The following is a 9,333-nucleotide window of genomic DNA, read 5'->3' on the forward strand; positions in this document are numbered from 1 at the left end:
CCTTCTGGCCCTGACATCCAAGAGGCCTGCGTAGGCGCCTGGGACATGTGTGCTGCTTCCCCTCCACCCCCAGGAACCTGGGGGGCAGCGCCGGGAGCGTGGGAGAGCCAGATGTGGTGGCCGCTGGCCCTGCCGAGCGCCGAGCTGGCCTCCTGGGAATTCTCCCACTCAGGCTCCCTTTCCGGCCCTCTCCCCCGCCCCACTGAGAGCTGTTGCTTCCGGCTCTGACAGGCGTGGGTGGGGGTCCTAGCAGGGGGGTCCTTCAGTCTGGTTCCCTTCTTTGGGGAAGAGCTCGGGCCTTGATTCCAACTCCAGGCTGTGACTGAGGTATCACAAGGCTTTCAGAGCCACCTTCTGTCACCGGCCTCAGTCATTGTGGCTGTGAAGTGGGCTGTTCGACGGGCCTCCCTCCAGCTCTGAGCGTGGGCTCCTGTGAGCCTGAGGGTCAGCCATCTTTTGGGAGTCTTTCTTGCTCTGCTCCGGGGCTTGCACAAAATACCCGAGTGCAGGGCCTACCCAGGCCTCTCCACCACCCTTAGAGGCATACACATGTGTCTCCATTTCACAGATAAAGGCACTGAGGTTTGGACTGCAGAGGTGAGACAAGGACCCAGCGTCACACGGTGAGAAGGGATGGAGCCGGGTTGGACCTACTGCCATCAGAGCCCAGTCACTTAACGCTGCATGCCACCATGTTGGAATGGGCGGCACTGCACCCCCAGACCCAGAGCCTCCCCCGACCCCCATCCTAGACTCCCACCCTCCATGCTCTGCTCCCTGCTGTCAGCCCAGCTTTCCCAGGACAGGTTGCCTGAGGCGGGACGGGGCTCCCAGCATCAGGGCAGCTGGCAAATTGGCCACGGCTTGTCCTGTCCACACCGGGGTGGGGGCCCTGCTGACTCCCTCAGCATGATGGGGCTGCACTGCCCCTGCGGTGCCTTGCCTATTTTGCCAGAGTGCACAAGGGGAAACTGAGGCCCAGAGCAGAGAGGGCTCGGCCCGGCACACACAGCGATGCAGTGCTACTTGCGTGAGGGAGATTCACCGTCTCAATCCCGGCACCTCCAGGCACCAAAGCCGCTAGAAATCCCAGCAAACTCATGGATCTGTCTTGGAATCATCTCCATTTCCCAGAGGGGGAGACTGAGGCCCCGGAGTTTAGGCGACCTGCCCAAGGTCCTGCAACTGGAAACTGGGGAAGCTCTGTCTCTGGTTCTGGAATCCGCCCTGTCAGTCATGGCATTTCTGCCTCAGTCGTCCTGCCCTGGTTGAGTGCCCGTGGTGCCCCGTGCCTCCCCCCACATCAGTCGAGAGGAATGACAGCTCTGGTGCCCGCCAAGGGTTAATGGTGGTGGGGCTAAGTGATTCCAGATGGGCTAGCGGCCGGCCGGTGGGGCTGGCCGGAAACCAGAGGCCGCCAGCTTCCCGAGGGAGCCACCACCAATGGCCCCTCCCTTTGCGATACTTTTCTGGCCCCCAGCTGTACCCCTGCCCGCCGGCTCCTCTCCCTGGCCAGGTCAGCTCTAAGGGAAACTGCAGACACAGCACTTCAAGGACCTCCCAGCCCAGTAAACCCAGCCCCTCCATGTGCAGATGGGAACACCGAGGCTCGGGCACGCAGGGGACCTACCCAAGGTCTCCCACGAAGGCTGTGGTGAGGCCTTCTGACGCCCAGACTGTCTTCTTGGGGCCTAGGGGGTCGACATGCCTCCTGGCTTCCCCTGGGCCGTCCTGGCCGCAGGCGTTCAGCCTTGGAAGCAAATGACAAGGTGGATGCTGGGAAGGGTTTGTGTGTTGCTCGTGGAGACTGTGGGACCCGGAGCCTTTGGTGTGCCTGACCCTGTGCCCTGTTCCCCTATGACCCTGCTGCCACCAGGCCCTGCCAGGGTCCTCTCTTGCAAGATCCTCACAGCCTCAGCCCTGGTTGGAGCCAGGCTGAGAACACTTCTTCCATGTGGCCCAGCCCGGGTGTTGTGTGGGCAATTCTGATTGGGACCAGATCAAGAAATGACTGGGAGACACATGACGGGTTGGCACAGAACCTCAGCTCAAGCAAGTCCCTGCTCTGTGGACGGCGCCCAGGTGCAGAGGGCAGAGCTCGTCTGTGTGACCTGGGACACCTTTCTTTCCCTCTGGGACTCAGTTTCCCCATGTGTATAGCAGTGGGTCGGCGTGGCTGTGCTCAACTCTCAAAGCCCATTTATTTATTGGTTTATTTACTTAGACACGGAGTCTTGCTCTCTGCCCAGTGCAGTGGTGTGATCATAGCTCACTGCAGCCTTAAACTCCTGGGCTCAGGTGATCCTCCCACCACAGCCTCCTGAGTAGCTGGGACTGCAGGGGTGTGCCACCACAGCCAAATAAGCCCTTTTAAAACAATGTCCCTGGCGTCTGAGGGCTAGGCATCTGTGGTGGAGACGTCTTCTGAACTGAGGAGGTTAGGGCAGAAGAAGAGGCCTGGGGACCTGGGGCAGCCTGGCCTGCTCCAGTGGAGGATGGAAATGGAACCCGAGACACTGGAAATACCTTGTTGAGTGACTGAATGGAGAGTCGAAGGGGTAGCCTAGGAGGGAGCCAGCAGGAGGGCAGTCTGCACTGGAATGCAAGTCTTGAGTGGGGGGGTCACGTGACCTGTGTGCCTTTTGTCATGTGACACACAAGACCCGGTTCTGCATTGGCTCCATCCCTGTCATGTGAGCTTGGGAAGCTCTTTCTGCTCCTCTGGGCCTCAGTTTCCTGGTCTATAAAATGGATCCAATAATCCTTTCCTGGCACCACAGAGGCTTTGAGATGCTGAAAAGAGTATGTCTGGAAATCTAAAGAAATGTGCTGGGTAACCTGGGGCAGGTTGCTGTGCCAGCTCTCCTGGGGCCTTGGTTTCTCCTTCTGAAATGTGAAGATCCTCTCAGAGGCTCTCTCCATCGCACTCACATCACCTCTTCTCAGACGTGCACTCTGTTTCTCAGGCCTCAGTTGGGTGTCCCTCTAAACACACACCTCGCCCCTGCCCTCCTGCCGGGTGCCTGTGTGTCCAGGGCATGTCTCTCCCACTAGCCCAGTCATGATGTCAGGGTCTGTGGGGTTCACGCTTCTGCCTCCGGCACCCAGGACAGTGTCAGGGCCCAGTGTGCTCGGCATGATGTTAGTGGAAGGGTGTTGACCCGGACGGCCCCAGAGGTGATCAGAGCCTGCTTACAGATAGGGAAACGGAGGCACAGTGACAGGGGAGGCCGCCCCCTGAGACGGGGCCAGGCCACTCTAATAAAAGTGACTCAGTGGCTGGTGGCTGGCGTGGGCTGCGGAATGTTTAAACATCCCCTCACATCCTGCGCGGACGGGCGCCGGACGGAGCACGAGGGGAAAGTAGAAGAAAAACAAGAAACTTGGGGAAAAGAAAGAGAGGGGAAAAAACTGAAATTGAAAACAGACGCACGCGTCCACCCTCCCTGCCCACCGCCCCCCTTCTCCCGGCCGGGCCAATCAGAGGCCGCCCTGCAGCCTTTCCCCCAAAGGGGGGGCCCGGGAAGCCACAGTGGGGTGAGCGCCGGGGGCTGCCCGCTCCCGCAGTCCCTGCCCCCCACCACTGGGGACCCAGGGCCGCTTAACGAGCAGCTCAGAGCCAGAGAGGAGATCAGCCCGGGCCAGAGCCCGAGAGCGCCCCCCCCAGCTGCCGCTTTCGCCTGCTGGCCCACCGACAGCGGGACCGCGGCCCCTCCGAGGCTCGGCTCCTCCCGAGGATGCTTTGGGAGTGAGAAGCTGGGCAGCTCCTCACCCTGTGGCTCCCCTCCCTCCCTCTGTCCCGAGCCTCCGGGAGCCTGAACGTCCCTCCTGCTCTTCCACCCAGCTGCTGCCGTGTGGGGTCCAGCAAAGTTTTCTGATATCGAGGAGAAGGCAGTAAGGAGGGCTTCCTGGAAGGGGTGCCCATCCAGGGCCTGGGACCGTGCCCACCGCAGAAACCATCAGCAGCAAGGTAAGTGCTAGGAAGGGGGACCCGGCCCCGTGCCTTGTCCCCTGTCCCTAGCCTGCGCCTCTTTGGGTAGGTAAAAAAAAATGGAAAATATTTTTAACAAAACCAGATGGGAGGAGGCTAGGAGGCTGCGGTGATTTCAGGGCTGGAGAGCACATCCTCTCCTCCCTCCTGCTCTGGGTCGGTGGCCTCTGCCCCCCACCGTGCTGCTTTGCCCCGTGGAACAATCCCCAGAGATCTCGGGAGTACGTGGGGGCCTCCGACTCCCAGCACAGTCTAGGGGATGGGATACCTGGGAGGCAGGAGACGGGAGCTGGGAGAGGGCGAGCGGGGTGCGTGGTGAGGGTCTAGCAGGGGTCTGGGGACCTGGGACCGCAGCTCCTGCCCCTTGGCCTCAGCCTTGCTGGTAAGAATCAGTCTGGCTTAGGGCCAGTCCACTGCCAGGCAACCTTTGGGGATTGAAATGGATTTGCAAATTTTCCAGATTCCTAAGATGTCCTTCCAAACCCCCAGCATAGAAAAGTTCCAGGGCTAGGAAAGTTCCAGGCCAAGAGGGCACCTAGCGGCCAGGCCGCTGGGGCTGGGGGCGGGTCGGCTGTCGGGTCTGGGGGCTCCTCTGTGGAGGGGGACAGCCGGGGGCATTTCCTTGGCTCTAGGTGGCTGCTCAGGCTTCCTCAGTTCTCCCGCCTCTGAACTATGCTCTGCTCCACGCCGTCCTAAAACTCCAGTTCAATCGCACCCCTCCCTGCTCAGTGCTCCTAGTGCCTGTGGAAAGCCCCGGCCCTGCCAGTGGCTGTCTCTGGCTGACACGCTGGGCGCCTGTGCCGAGTGCTCTGAGAATCATCCCGTGTGATGCTCACTGGCGGCAGGGACTGCTTCTACCCTGCTTCACTCATGGGGAAACTGAGGCTTACAGTAGCCACACAATAAGCACACAACTAATGCCTGGCAGAGCCTGGAGAGGGTGTCAGCTCTTCTGTCCCTTGTCCCCAGGCTGGGTCTGTTGTTCCCGCCTGTCAGATCCCAGCCTTCCCGGGAGGAATGTACACCCTCCGGCCCGTGGGCACCAGCCCTCCCCCCAGCTCCTGCTAGGAATGTCCTTCCTCATCACTTTTCTTTCAAGGCTCCACCTCTTCCAGGCAGCCCTCGCCACTCTCCTGGTGCTCTCCTGGTGCTGGCCTGCACTTCCTGCTGGGCCCATTGGGCCTTTCCTTCTGTCTGCTCTGTTGTATGTCAGAGGCTGTTCAGATCCAGCCTTCCCTGTCTTGCTTTCGGCCCCCAGTTCCCAGCTTGGGAGGCCCATGGGGCAGAGAAAATGCGCTGGCAAAAGGGAGGAGGGACTCACTGAGGACATCCCATCCCAAGAGCAAGCCCAGGACCTAGGCCTCTTGCCTTCCAGGGGCCTCCCTGACACCCTGTGGCACCTCCGACTGCATTTTTCTGTTGCTAGAAGGAGTGTCTCTGCCTGCCTGTGACCACTGAGGGCATAGAGGTTTCTAGCAAGAGGTTCTGAAGTCAGGCAGTCCTCTCTTGTCTCCAGGCAGGAGACCCTGAGCCCATAGCATCTGGGGATAGTCCCGAATTCTCACCCCATCTGGGCACGGAGTCTGGTCCCCTACACACACTGTAATCCTCAGAGCAAGTCACTGTTACCCCCATTTTGCAGATGACGAACCTAAGGCTGGAGAGGCTGAGTGACTTTCTCTGGGTCACACAGTTAGTAGAGTCAGAATTCAGACCCAAAGGCCCAGCCCGTGCTTCCCAGGCAGTTTCTGGTCAAAGGGGAGCGTCTTCGTCCTCCCCAAAGCCTGCTCCCAGCCCAGCAGAAAGCGCAGCCTCAGGTCTGATGGCCCCATGTCCGCCCTGTCCCTGGCCTGGACCCGAGAGGAAGGAGACCATCTGGTACACGCCCTCTCTCAGACGGTGGTTCCCAGGCAGCCCCCACCCTCTGCGGGAAGAAGAGCCGGGCTTATAATTGCCCGCAGATGTGGGGCAGGCAGCAGAAGGCATGGGGGACTCAGTCAGGAGGCCCGGCGCCTGCCTTGGCTCTGTTCAAACCCACTGTGTGGCCAGTCGCAGACACCCGCACCCCCTCCAGGTGAGTCCACAGCTGTGGGCACTGGGCTTGGCATCAGGTTATCACGCGCCAACCCCCGTGCAGCTTCTGGCTGTGTGACCCTGGGTCGGCACCCTGCCTCTCCGGGCCTGTCTCCTCCTCTGGGAGCCTCAGGGCGCGGCAGTCTCTTTGAGGAGGCCCCACAGGTAAGGCCTGGTAGCACGGGTCCTGCGCTGCACAGGTGGACCGCGGGCCGCTGGCTGAGGCAGGGCCGTACTCCTGCCTCCTGCACAAGACCGTTGGGCTGTGAAATCGGTCAGCAGCCCATCAAGGGCTAAGCCTGCAGAAGGGACCTGGACACCAGGTGTATCCCAAAGGCATTGGCTGTGAACCCCTGGGCACTCTGGGCATGGCTCAGGACAGGCTGCTGAGAATGGTGGAGAGGGACGGGGATGGAAGGCTCCCCGGGCACCCTGGAAGTGCCAGCCATGTCTCCCACTCGATTCAGAACCTGGGGGCAGTGAGTCCTCAGGTTGAGACGCTCTCATCGTCCCCCCTCCTACCTGGGGGAGGGAGGGGAGGGAAGGGGCAGACTCGTAGCGCCTAGGCCAGGGGCCATGTGGGCAGGATGGTAGAGCAGGACCCCTCTGGACACTTTTGGGTGGCCTTCAGTTATGCTTTATATCCATGCTCGGTGTCCACACTCCACAGCATCTAGAACCCGCCTGGCCCAGCACCTTCTTTATTTTTCTTCTTTCTTTTTTGTTTCCGAATCAGGTCTTACTCTGTCACCCAGGCTGGAGTACAGTGGCACGATCACGGCTCACCGCAGCCCTGACTTCCTGGGCTCAGGTGATCCTTCTGCCTCAGTCTCCCAAATAGCCGGGACCGCAGGCATGGGCCATCACACCCGGCTAATTTTTTAATTTTTATTTTTGTAGAGATGAGGTCATGCCACGTTGCCCAAGCTGATCTCAGACTGCTGGGCTCAAGCAATCCTCTCACAAATGCTGGGATTACAGGCGTGAGCCACCGCACCCAACCCTGAACCATTGCACCCAGTCCAGCACCTTCTTCATAGATACTTGCTGGACTCACCGAATCACTGCCACAACCTTGAGGAGTAGACACAAACTCTCCCTATTGCACAGATGAAGAAACACCCAGAAAGGTTAAATCAGTTGCCCGAAGTCCCACAGCCAGGCAGTGGTGGAGCTGGGATTTGCACCCGCGTGTTTCTGACTCCAGAGCCCCCTGTGGCGAGAGGCTGGGTGGGGCCTGGGCACCCCAGGGACCCGTGTAAACTCTGGGAACGTGCCTTAGCTGCAGGGGCCCTCGGCGTCATGGGGGCCCTTGGTATCCCAGAGGCCGTCGCTGGACCCCAGAGCCCTGTGCGACTGTGGGCACGTCGGTCCTTCTGGGGCCTCAGTTTTTCCATCAGTCAAACAAGGAGGTTGACCCAGATGAGTGTGACACTCCCTCCAGCCCTACAACAATTTCAGGATTCCAGGCCATGCCGGCCCAGATTGGCAGCCGCACAAGCTTCGCTGTGTACCCAAGATCATGCATATTTAACTCCACAATGAAAGGGTTTTTTTTTTTTATCCTTTATCTACACATTACAGAAAGAGGTCGGGATCGATGGCCACTAATGGAAAACGTTAACCCACAGTAACGAGGAGGAACTTTCAGCAATTAGAGCGGCCCCTTAATGGGATGCTTCTCGGGAGCTCCGAGGCATGTTCCCACAGAGCCCGCGTGCCCGTTTTCCTGGGACACTGAGCAAGGAGGGTGGGAAGGGATCTGGGAGAGGCTGTGTGGACCCCGTGATGCTCTAGGGCCCTTCCAGGGCTGAGTTTTCAAAACTCACATGCTCGGATTTGAAGAGGAGGCAAGACCTTGGCCTAGACAGACGGACACAGAGACCCACCTCTGCTGGGAGTGGGTGTGGTGCTCCCGCCTGTTCCAGTGCAGAAGCCCACCTCACATCTCTCCTGAGTGCTCAGACCCAGAGCCTCAGGAGAAAAAGTTTCCTGTAGGCCCTGGTCCTGACCCCAGAGAACCCCTCCCCCGACACTTCCTGCCCCTGCAGTCTGGTGCAGGAGGCTGGAAATCAAAGCAGAACACTTTAGCTGCAATTGTGTCCTCTCTCTTCTCTTCAGATCAGGTCTGTTTGATGTCTCTGGTACCTGAAACCTTTCATCTGCCAGAGGTACCAGCTTCTCCGCCTTGTGATGGGGAGGGCTGTCTGTTGGGAGGGCCAGGGGGTCAGAAAGTTCCCACATATTAGAGATGAAAAGGACTTTTGGAGTCACCTGATTGGACTTCCTTACTCGAGGAGTGGGAAACTGAGGTCCAGAGAGGGGTCATCAGAGATGGTGCTGAGCCCGGGATCCAGCTTCCCTCTGTCTCTCCGCAGGGGCTGTGTCTTTACTACCCTCTAAGGCCTGGAAAGGCCCAGTTCCACCTCTGTAGCCTGGGGCTCACCCTCCAGGTCCCTCTGGGGGAGGCCAGAGGACAGAGTTTGGACTGAAGAGGTCGAGAGGCCATCCCAACCAGAGACAGAAGCCCTGATCCCTGAGCCTTTGGTGGCATCACTTCATTCTGGCCAATTTCCTCTTAGGTAAAGTGGGAGAGGCCGTGAGAGAAGCTCCACGACCCCCAGTGCTTCATCAGGCTCTACCCTTGGCCCCTGAAGAGCCTGCCCGGCTTCTTATGGCCATTTGACCGCATCCTTGCTGCCCTGGTTACCTTCCCTTCTGGGAAGCGAAAACCCAAGAGCTGTGACCCTCCCACCTGGCTTCTCCACTACTGAGGCTGAGCCTACATGGGTATTATGGGATGGGGGCTTCAGTTGGCTCCCGAGGGGCAGGGATCAGATCTCAAACATGCCGCAGAAGCCCCGGCCCCTCCCAATCCAGAGCCTTGACAGTCAGGGCTTGGGTTTAACCCAGCGGCTTGTGGGCTGCTCCCACCTCACTTATATTCCTGTCCTTGCCCACTCCCAACCTGGGACCCATCTGCTGAATTGATAGTGAAATAGTGAATAGATAAATGGATCTGTGGAGCGGTGGATAAGTGGGTTGGTGGGCGGGTAGATGGATGAGCAGGTGGATGATGAACGAATGGGTGAGCAGGTGCATGAGTGGATAGATGGAGGCGTGGGTGAGTGGGTCGATAGGTGGATGGACGGATGAATGGATGAGCGGATGGACGGATGGATCAATGAGTGGCTGGGTGGGTGGATGGATGGCGAAATGCGTGGACGAGTGTGTGGATGGACGGGTGGGTGGGGAGCGATGGATAGATG

The 9,333-nt window shown here is 59.3% G+C and overlaps 1 protein-coding gene across 1 annotated transcript in view; it reads left to right on the top strand.

Annotated features, from left to right (window-relative positions):
• Positions 1–3,693: 3,693 nt before the first annotated feature.
• Positions 3,694–9,333, top strand: part of PDGFRB (platelet derived growth factor receptor beta) — a 39,502-nt gene continuing 33,862 nt past the window's right edge. Inside the window, exon 1 of the mRNA XM_008061049.2 lies at positions 3,694–3,970. The gene's annotated coding sequence lies outside the window, so the exon portion shown is untranslated. The remainder of the gene's footprint in view (positions 3,971–9,333) is intronic.

Source organism: Carlito syrichta, unplaced genomic scaffold (genome assembly GCF_000164805.1).
Source record: "Carlito syrichta isolate Samal-C Ts95f unplaced genomic scaffold, Tarsius_syrichta-2.0.1 Scaffold305012, whole genome shotgun sequence".
NCBI lineage: Eukaryota > Metazoa > Chordata > Mammalia > Primates > Tarsiidae > Carlito > Carlito syrichta.